The following is an 11,678-nucleotide window of genomic DNA, read 5'->3' on the forward strand; positions in this document are numbered from 1 at the left end:
GGAAGGGAACGCCTCCACGCGTGACGGGAACACGTGTGATGAAAGGCCCATACCTCCGCTCACGCAATTACATAGGTTCATTAAGCGCTGGAGACAACAGATGACTCTTGAGAGAGCCGTTGTATATAAGGAAAGCAGTTGAGGCCCTTCTGTGTAAGCCTGAGCAGTTCACAAGGAAGAAAAGAGTATATAATGCTGAATCATTTGATATAATACCGGAAACGCTCTATTTTGAGATTGAGTTCATGTTCAGTTCAGTTTATTCTGCACGAATCAAGCACTCCTTTACTTCGACTTTCAAAAATATGCTCTGACGAAATATGCTTTAACGCTTTCCTCCGAAATGGAAGTAGCGAAGATAGTCAATAACGTAATATGTCGTAGTCACTCATTATCCTTCAGTGCATTAGGGGTTCCAACTAGCAACAATCCGATAAAAGCCACTTGCGACATTTACCTGCAACTACTTATAACTACCTTTACCTGAGTGACTAATTCAGATCCATAGAAAAAACGTGCGAACGATTTACTCTGCTAAATGATGGAGATACGAAGAGAGCCAAAAGCCGCTCACGCTAAGAAAAATTAAAAGGTATTTGGAGGTCGCGGGTTAGTATCTCAACGTAGCTTTTACTATATTTTTTCTCTTCTACAAATTTCTGATACATTACCTCCCCGGTTAAATTATTTTAAGCGATGACATGTACATCTCGTGTGGTCTAAAAGCATTCGGCGTAGTATAGTAGTAGTCGGCACCGCGTTTCGGAAATAATCGGGGGCTGCGTAAACATAATCGTATCGTGGTACTTTGTGGTTTTAGTATATGGTTGATTGATGTTTGACATGCAATGGCAAGCTGATGAAATCATCGCATTTAATTGGTGAACTTATTATTAAAACAAATGAAAAATTTTTAAATGGAAAAATGGGTTCAAATGCGTCAAAATTCTCAGAACGAAAAGGCGCAACGTTTGCTAATTGAGAAAATGGCGAGTGTGTGATTAATTAAATAACTGAAATAACTGAAAAGAATGCAAATTAGAAAAAGGAGATATAAAGGGACAAATACTTCAAACAAAAATTCAATGCTTGTTTATGCTAATTAAGAAATGTTAGAGTAAATTCATCCAATATTTGCCGAAAATAATTTGGGAAATGAAAAACTGGAAAAACGGGGTTCACAGGTATCAAAATGCTTGAATGAAAAGCCGCAGTTTAAAGATGCTAATTAAGAAATCTAAGAATGTGCAATATATCAAATAAGTAATTGAAAAACAGAGCATTGGAAAAAGGGAATCAAAGCTGTCAAAATGCTCAGAATGAAAAGCCAATGCCTGATGATGCGAATTATAAAAATTTAAAAGGATTAACCGATTAATTATTTGAAATACCTGAAGATATGAAACTCAAAATGAAAATCCAATGCTTGATGATGCTAATTAGAAAACTTAGAGTTGTAATTGTTCTATTAAATACATGAAAAAGTGCAATGCATTCAAATAAGTCAAACTACTCAGAATAGAAGCTCGGTGTTTGCTGATACTAAGTCCCGGTGTATAAATAAAACAAAAATTAAGAAAGTAATAACACGTACATGAAACGCTATCGCGTCATATCTTCAACGGTGCATGAGCTTAAGTGTCCTCAAATTTTTTCACATCGATCAACGCCAAAATAAAAAGCCTTCCATGCTTTCCTTGGTGCCAGTGACAGTTCGCTCTTGCCGTATATGTATCATAATAAGGCTGTAATTTCCTTATATATCTTTGCTAAATATAAGTAAAAATTGCTATTATGCTTGGTCATAAACAATTCCTCTATTTTGAATATCGCTTTGGTACGACGCACTGCATCTACTTTGCCTTTGATTTGTAATCAAATTATGTTATCCCGGTATTGATGCGCGAAATATTTATTTTGATTTTGTTGGGTAAGCAGTGCTGCATTGTCGATCTCCGTGTCTAGAATCCTGCTCCATATATATATATATATATATGTGCGTGTGGGTGGGGAGGGGGCGTGCGTGCGTGCGTGCGTATATATGTATATATATATATATATATATATATATGAGGGGGGGGGGGGGCGTGCGTGCGTGCGTGCGTGCGTGCGCGCGCGCGCGCAACTAATTACCCTATACTAACTGCAGCTGTTAGCTATACTGATTGGCATTTCATAAGGGAAACATTTCAAATATCGAATGCTTCAATGTCACTTGTAGCCGTGATCATTGCCTTAGCTGCATTTCGCCTGGCATCATCTACCATTGACTGCCTACCAATGATGGCATTCCCCTCTCCTCGTGCCAGACATTTTTTGCGCTTTTCGAAGGGTGCTTGAGATCGCTTACCAACGTACAGGACTCGATGAGGGGAAGTCGGCCGAAAAACTTAGTAGGACAAGCAGCGTGGAAACGCAGTTATTTTGGCATAGTTGTATGCTAAACAGTCCCCTGAAATGCCTGTTAGTCTGAGGACGCGTACATGCTTGGACACGTGTTGCAGATAAAAGTAGTTGCTTGGCGATGTAGAGGTGTACAGTAGGTTTGTTTTTATTTTGTTTGTTTGTTTGTTTGTTTGTTTGTTTGTTTGTTTGTTTTTTTGTTTGTTTAGTCGATATTTATTGCCTCAGGGCATTAGTAGGTTATGAGATGAAGGATGAATAAATGAATAAAAAAAGGTTGGTTGATTTTATGAAGTCCAGAAGTGAGCGATGATGAGGTCCCTGCGTAGATGTAAGTAAGTAAAGATGTAAGTGGTTCCGAAAGCTGAAACGTAGTTGTCTGATTCAGGCTAGGTCTCCGTAGACAGTAGATTGCCGTTTTGGCTTCACAGCCTTGCAGGCTTCCATCTACGTACACTACTATGGAATCTTGAGTCAGGTGAGTATCTTGCTCTTCAAATGTCTGGCGTAGCAACGATGCCGAGTTGGCAAACGTCGGTCTGCGGATGTCAGTTGGCTTGTTGTCTCCTAACTGTATAAATTTCCAGGGAGGGAGAACTGGAGCAGTAGATTTGTTAGTGAGCACATGCATCCCGAAAGCTATCGCTGTCGGCTGTACAAAATTCAAGAAAATCTTATTAAAGTGGGAAATCTTGCTATGCACTGGACCTGTCAAGCATGCTCAGAATTGGTCTAAAGGGTGTAAACATATTGGGAAAACGAATTCGTTCTGCATTTGTTTACAGTTGCCATTTAGCATTTCTCGGTCGAAGTGGCTGTTAAACACCACTATTAACGCCTTGTCAACAAGGGTGAATAGCACAAAAAGGTCGAAGAGATAATCTTTCAGGGCGAAAGCGCTTCTAGCCTATTAGGGTTGAATTTCGTCATTTCCATCTTCCGTCCGCCTAGCCGAGTGTTGCTATGGCAACAACCAAGCCTTGCGTTGCTACACATGGTTATACTACGACTTGCTATGAGTGATCATGACTGCCATCAATACCGTTGATCATGGCTTAGGTAAGGGTTAGTCGAAGTTAGTTACGTGTGACACTGATTAAACCTGTGTGAAGTACATGTTAGGAAATGAAGTCGGAATGTGTCTACACACACACACACTGGCGCCAATTAAGTTCATTTTTGTGCGAAGACACTTCTAGCTTTAGCAGGTAAAAGTTGTGCTTACCTATGGATGAACCGCTATCACTGTTTCACATCTCGCGCAGGCTCCGTCATAAACCAAGGCGAAAATTATGCCTTCGCACTCCTGAGACCAGAGGACATGTAATGGCGGACTTGTGTACTATCGCATTTCTAACGCCCAGTATGTTCAGCCTAAATGTGAGTGTAGAACGAGACAAGGAACAATCCTGCTGCTTGGTTCCCTTCAAAAACGGAATCGATATCGATCATTGAAGCGCTAAAGTATTGTCCTTTCAAGTACTAAGCGTTTAAAACCTCAGAAGAGTGGGGAGCTCGGCTTGTTCATTCGTGATTATGTTGGAACAGTACTGAGACAGGACAAAAAAAGCGCATGTGTTAAGTCCAGCGCTTGTATTGTGTTCCTTCTTTTCGTCGTTTCAGCTCTGTTTCAACATCATTTTATACGCAGCCTTATCTGGTTAACCGATGCCCTGCAAGCGCAAGAAAAATATTCCGAGAGTACTGTGGTATCTACACTGCAGAAATACAAAAGCCTAAGCGTTGCTGGTGCACACGGTGCATCACGCTTACTCTCATTATCATTATCAACTAAATGCGCCTTCATTATCATTGTCAATGTCATCATTGTCATTATCACTAATTGCAATGTCATTGTCATCGCTGCATCACCCTCACGGTAGACAAGGAGACTTATGCAAATTATAAGGAGGAGATAGGATTTCTATTTTTCTGATGTCATTTTATTTACAGCACACACGTACTCTTTTCAATTGATTTTTTAAAGGCATTTGCCCCAGATTTTACGACAGCCATTGTACCCGGAAGCTGTACAATAAAAAGCACGATTGAGCCGCGTGGTGTCATGCCGGCTTTGAAGATTGTATGATATATTTTTGAGCAAACTTTAGCATTTCTTACAAGTTGAGTAACTCAACGTTCTCTTTAAGATGTCTTGAAAGTGTCCGAACGAAACATTCCACTCTGATCTCGTCTTGGCATGCAAGAATATATATATATATATATATATATATATATATATATATATATATATATATATATATATATATATATATATATATATATATATATATATATATATATATATATATATATATACCACCCTTTAAAACGACGCCAAGGAAAGACATACTTATCGCATCACGCCAGAACGCAAGAGATGTCGTGTGTTTCTCTGTTTCAGTAGTATCAGAGAGCATCCCACTGAGTCCCCGTGAAATCTCTTCGCGGGCATCAACCTCGCGGTTATTGGAAACTGTGATAAATGCAGTGTCACGAGCTGCTCCGGAATTGTTTGTTAAGGATATGTTGGAGTGTTACAGCCACGTCTAAGCAATGCGGCTATGTTTCTCGAGCACGAGTCCCCAGTTACATTGGCGTGCTATGGTACCCTAGAGATTCATCACAACACTACAAAAAAAAAAGAAAATAAATTGAGTTCCCAGAACACGTTTTTCTTTGTGAAAAACGTATTTCGTAAGACACTTCTAATGATTCTTTATATATTATAGGTGGCTCATAAAGAAAATGGCTCATATGGAATCTATGTGCGCTATACTCACAAGCATATTTGGACGTTGTATGACACTGGGTTCTTCATATGATTCTCTAAGAAAACCGAAATCATACGAAAACTTGAAAAAAGCGCTCGTATTTTCCCATAATTTTAGTCTCACGTATACATTGTATTCCAATAATTCTGTATATTACTCATACCGGAACGGTTAAGTGACTTTGAAATCATTATTGTACATATATTTCAGTAGCATTAGTTAGTATATTTTAGAGATGTATATCCTGTATTCCAAATTTTCATGAAAATCTAATATCCAGAAGTACCAATTGGCATCTTCAAGAGTCGGTCTATATTATTAGCGCTTTTTCAAGCCCCTCTATGAGACTCACTATTTCAAGGGTCTTTTAGAACGGACATAAAGGAATGAATAGAAATACTTGCAACATGTCTCACCTTCCGGCTGAGCATAAACTGCACGACCCAGTGCGGCAGCATTCTTCCAAATCTGCCACAATATGAGCCTTTGTAACGCTTAGTTTTGAACATTTAACCTAAAACATTCGTGTAGCCCAGCTTTGCTCTTCTGTCAGTGCATACACCCTGGTAACAAAAAAAAATAGATGGAAGGATCTCATAACATAGCCTCATTCACGACAAAGTCAGAGCCATCATTAGTCGAGTGCACTTTTCTTCTCTTAGAAATATTTGTATTAAAGTTGGACTGGACAAGGGGCATCCGCCTGAAAAGCTCCGATTGTTAGTATTGATACGATAATAAATTATTGTAACAATTACGCCTGAACTCCACTCTTCTACTCTAAGAATTCACAGTACCTGTCCCGCCCACGTCATAGTGGCTTACCGGAGTTACGCCTAATAGGCCTTTTCACGAAATCAACGCCACGCTGCGGCGAGGCTGCAAACTAAGCTATAGGAACAATAGGCAGTGCACTGAATCGTTCGTTCGCTCCTTCCTGGCAGCTTCGTAGCGACACTAGAACGTTGTTAAAACTCTTTCCTGTGAAAATATTGACAATTTCCACAACATCCGCGTCACCCAACGCCGCGCCACGGTCCTGTCTACGAAGACCTTGCTCAGCAGAATTGTGCAGCTTGCTGCGTAGCAAGCACTTTTGGATGTCGTCACGGTAGCGCTATGACGAAAATAAAGCTCAGCAATAATGCTGCGGGTCTTTTCCTATCTCAACGAGATGGAAAAGCCAGAGAGTTATTTCCATGGCTTTCCCACTGCTAGCCGCCCGAAGAGAAGGCAGCATTGGGTGCAGAAACTGTAGATCGGCTAGCCAGTCACAGCGTGGATGGTCGCGTGATTGCGGTATTTTAGGAGCTTTCATTCGGGTAAAGACTCGGTACCGTTATAGCCTTGTTTCTTTTGGATTCAATGACTATGGTGATAATTTCGGTTGATTAATATAACTGCAGCCATGATTCAGCAAATCATACAAAAAATTATACCTTATCGTAGCCCATGCAGCAGTTATACTTCACTGTTTGCTATTTATCTTTTCGCATTAGTGCTTGTTAATTTAAAGAGTCGTGTTTGGAAGTCCTCCAAATAAGACATCAATTTTAAGAGACCGATGTGGCGACGTATGGATGCATATTGAGAAAGCAGGAGCCAGCGGAACGAAAAAAAAAATAATAAAGCGACAAGGCGGGTCCAGGTAACTCACCAGCAAGGGGTCCGTTTATATGCTGGGCCCGACTGAAAAAATTTCACTTTTTCCGCTTCACGCTTGGGAATTTGATTACCAGTAAATGAAAACAGGAAGAGAACATCGTGCGCTTGCTGATCTCCGCAATACTAAAAATACCAGATAAATAAAAGTTATGACGTAATAATGACGTATACTCGGCGTGAATTTAGAATTTTGGTTCACGCGACTCAGACACTACGGAAAAGCCTGCGTCTACTACACTCGCGCTGCTGCGAACCTATCAGGGTGCACTCCGAGTTCACGTCACAATTCATAGAGCGAACGAAGCAAAATTTCATGTTTACTGCTCGCGCCTAAGTGAATCCGCAGAGCAATGAATGAGGTCATTAACCTTATTTCATCTGTTGCACGGTGTGACTTGTGAGGCAGCACACCACTGCAGCGCTCAAAGTCTGCAAGTCTATGAAAGAAGCCATATAGGTAAAATGGTGCATGGGGCTCAGCTTGCTGTATTGAAACCCGAGCTGTCGACGGTCGGAAGCGAAACCATCGCGAACCATTTTTGCTTCCAGCGTCGTACAATAGTTCCACTGGGCCTTGCTTAACTGCAACAATGCAGCTTAAACCCGAGACACGCTCGCAATTTTTTTTTTTTTTTTTTTTCAAGTTTCCCGAGGTGCGGGGAAACTCAGCGCTGGTCATCTTGAAAGCGCGCTGGGAGCAGGCGACGATCATTTGCTGTCCCGCTTGAACGCCAGACGTTTGTGGACGCCGGTCGTCCCTATGCGATTTGTCGCCGGTTTGCACTGACTAGTGCACGGAGTTATTTATTACTACCGTCCAACTTCAATGAACCAACGCGAGTCAAGCCTGCGCAAAGAAACCTCTTGCTCCCAGGCTGATTAGAGACGGAGTCGTGCCTAGGTTGCGATCTTCAGTCGACTTATGCATTGCCTGTATATTTTGTTTAAAAATTTTGTGAAAACTGCCATTAGCTATCGTTCTGAAGGCTTAACAACAACCTTCATTCGTATGTTAGAGCTTATTTACATTTATACAGATAATGCCTACGCTCTGCGTTTTTCTCCTCAATGTCGGCCACCTATATGTGATCACTTTGATCCCTCTTTGGAACCAAGCGATAACGCAGAAAACAAATGCTGTAGCCCAGCCAAAAATATGTCATGGCGAAGGGCTTTCTTTTGTACTGAACCATTTTAAACAAGGTTCAAGCTTTCAGACCTTTTAAAGCGAAGAGAGCCCTTGTCATATTGAAATATCTCACATCCGGCTCTCTATGGTTGACGTGAGTAGTCCGCTAAGCGCATCCAAAGCAATGTGGACCGAACACTTACTTGCCGTATTTGCCACAGTACTATAGAGCAGGCAGTTAGAATTGAACGCCGAAGCAGAGACGCTGTTAGAAAAAATCAAAGGCAAGAAAATCACCACACCTAAGCCTCGGCAAGGGAGACCACAGGTGGTCCATGTGCGCACCGTGCCGCCCACAGCCTAAAAGAGGTTGCTGCCAGGTATGATGTGCCTGTCGTCTTCTCAGCCCCGAGAAAGCTGAGTGGTATGTGCGCCCGCATCGGGCGAAAAAAAGAATCCTGAGACGTACGCCTACAAATTTAACAAAGTTTAGACAATATGGACTGCAATCACTTGATATGTTTCAGCTTTCAGTAATTTTCAAGGCTTACCACTGAATTGCATATACTAAATATGTTACGTCCTATCCTTGAATATGGTGCGTTATTGGCTCAAATCCCTTGATCACTACATCTCTACTACTCCCATTAGCACTACTATACTGTTAGTACACCTGCCACCCATACTGTTACTATAACTGCTAATATTTAATATATAGCTAATAAGGTGGCACGTCTACTACTGCAATATTTTTAAATATGCTCTTACGACTACTATTAACACTAGTACCATAGTGGCAGTAATAGTACCGTCTTTGCCAAAAGTAACCAGGCTGCGTGTTCCGCTTCTCAGTCGGTTAGCAGAGAATTCGTACCACTTCTGAAGCTGTAAATCAGGGGCCAGGAGCTACTGGGAACATATGGGTCCCGCAACTAGGGAACCACCCCATCTGGTGCAAGCATGCACCACCGAATTATTTCGGGCACAATAAATGTTGATTCCTCCTTCGCAAAGTAAAGGCGAGCTCCTGTCCTCGCTTCTCAGCAAGTTGTAATACTCTGGGAATCCATGTTGGCTTTACAATACAAGCGAGAAGCAAAACATGCAGCCTGGTTACTTTTGGCAAAGACGGTACATTCGCTACTACCGTTACTACTGGTGCGTCTAAAATTACCTAGACTCATAACTACAACTACTGTTGCTGCCACCTCCCGCGATAATGTACCGTTGAAATCTACAGCTATTTTCGTTTCCAACTTTAGGGACTTCCTTTCAGTGCAGTCGTAATCCGATTATCCGCTATTGCAGTCAAACCCATTTATGGCAATATTGAAGTGCCACAAAAATATCATTGTTATAACAAATAATTGTAACAACTGGGCTACGCCAGAACAGTAGAACAAAAAAGCATGAGAAACTCAAGAAATTTTATTAAAGGGAAAGTAGCTTACAATTTTCACTTATTTGCGGGCAAAAATATGTAATCAGTAAGCTTAAATTTAATTTGACTGCTTCACAATAATATTGTTGACATCTCTGTGCACGGCGTCCAACTGCTGCACAAAGCTGAGTGAAATGTTTCTAGTACAAATGATGTCCCGCAGGGACTTGATCATTCTTGGGACTTCGTGACGTGGTTTGGCTGGCATGGTCGTAGTGTTCATAAGTTTTTTTTTTCCTACTAAAGTTTGCATTCAGTGACCAAATGTAATTGTTATAACTAATAATCTATTGTTGGAGCATTGTTATTTACGGTTTATTTTACCATAGAACACATGGCAAAGTAGGCAGTGCTACGGCTCTCCATTGTTATATCCAATACATTGTTCAAAGCGGTATTAAGCTAGCTGCATCCATTCATCGCTTTGGAGTTCAGCTGCATGAAATCTACAAAATACCATCCCCATCAAACTCGAGGCCTTTGCTTCAATACGCTCGGCATGCAATAAAGGGTCTTCTTGCAATATGGAATCACAATAAGCTTTCGCCGGTGCCACTTACCTTTTGCGCACAATACTACGCTTAAAAGCGTGATGCTGGTCGCAAGGTTACCCACGGCTGTATGTTACGAACACGCTTCCCAAGCGAAGATTTCTACACGGCGCTCAAAGTCCTCTTGGCTTGACTAAACTACATCCAGGGCTTGTCAGAACGGATGCTTTGTCGGGACATGCGGATATGCCAATAAGCGGCACCTTCCTCGGCGTTGCTTCGAAAAGAATAAGGTGATCCTAACTTTTTCTTCTCGTTCGAAGTTATGCCGTCACGCAACGAAGCAATACTGAAGCACCGCTGTCTCGAGAATGACAGATGACGAAACAAAGGAACGGTGGCAGTGGAGCGACTTCCATCGTGCCAACAGCGGCAGCAGGCGCCCCTCTGCGAGCGGTGTGTTGGCCTTAGAGACAACCAAGCCGCAGCCGTGACTTCTTGGCCTTCCCCCCAACCGTCTATATATAGAGGCCAGAAAAGACACAAAAATCAAGCCCCTACGATTTTGTTTTATTTGGTTTTATTCGCCGATCTTGACTAAATATAAACTACCGCGTGCTTCTTGCGAGCTGCAGTTGCGTATGCTACAGCGCTATGCCGTGCGGCAGCGGGGGAGGTTGATGAGGAGGAGAGAGCAAGTAATAAAGTCCAATATAAAATATCGCTTAATCGGCTGAGGTCCGTAGGTCATTCGCCGAGTCTGCGTGATGCCAAGCGCTCGAAGAGAAAAGGAATAGAGTATTAGAAAGGAGTGATGATGGAAGCGTAAGTGAATGAGTGAATAGAGAATGTGTAGCGGTTTTATCAGCCTCCGCATAGCGGGGACAGTCTCGTGCCCCGATCCCAAGCTGCACAGCATTACTTTTTTTTTATTTACAGGGAGGCTTAGCGCGAGACCGACGAGGACAAGTGCGGCACACAGGACGAGCGCTAACTTACAACCGAAATTGGAAGCGAAATAAATTGTACGAGTTTGAGGAAATAAGCACGCATGCTGAGCTATATGCACTGAATTTGGATTAAGAGGATAGATAAGCTAAACTGAACCAAGATAATCTAGAGCCACCCGAAGACAGATAAAACATGTACAGAAAACGGAAGCAACGAAATATCATTTATCCATAGGTTAGGAACCGATAAGTGCGTAAGTGAAACGTCGTTTTGAAAAGGAAAGCTTTGTTTCTAAATGCCGTGTAATTTCTTTCGTCACTTCCGGGTTTGTTTGTTTATTTTTTTTTTTGTCAGTGCATAACTGAGCATGCGTACTTATTTCCTCAAGCTCGTACAATTTCTTTCGCTTCCAATTTCAGTTGTAAGTTAGAGCTCGCCCTGTGTGCCTCTCTTGTCCTCGACTGTCACGCGCTAATCCTCCATGAAAATCATGTCCTATCAACTGCCCCAGAACTCCACTTTACTGCAGAGCATTAGTCCGGTTACGAGAGCATTGGCTAGTTTCAACTCTGCGGGTTATGTGGACTCGTTTCGTGTTGTGTGCCGGGTATGAATGAGAGAACATTGTGCGCTTTTTCCCAATGTTCTTGTTTTGTTCGCAATATGTTACGCCGTTTTGAACTGGCGTTCTTGGCCAGGGCATCGAAAGCGCCCGGATTTTCTGTGGCCAGTTAATCAAACAAATGCTTTTTCGTCGGTCCTTGCACGACCAGGCATCCGGACAGGGTCATGCAATCTTGCTTTATGTTGCCAACATCCCTCTT

The 11,678-nt window shown here is 42.0% G+C and overlaps 1 protein-coding gene across 1 annotated transcript in view; it reads right to left on the reverse strand.

The window, feature by feature from the left end:
- LOC146199887 (uncharacterized) overlaps positions 1 to 10,231 on the reverse strand; it is a 28,726-nt gene extending 18,495 nt beyond the window's left edge. Inside the window, exon 1 of the mRNA XM_084595283.1 lies at positions 9,973 to 10,231. The gene's annotated coding sequence lies outside the window, so the exon portion shown is untranslated. The remainder of the gene's footprint in view (positions 1 to 9,972) is intronic.
- Positions 10,232 to 11,678: the final 1,447 nt, after the last annotated feature.

Source organism: Amblyomma maculatum, chromosome 2 (genome assembly GCF_055883805.1).
Source record: "Amblyomma maculatum isolate TAMU_Amacu chromosome 2, ASM5588380v1, whole genome shotgun sequence".
Lineage (NCBI taxonomy): Eukaryota > Metazoa > Arthropoda > Arachnida > Ixodida > Ixodidae > Amblyomma > Amblyomma maculatum.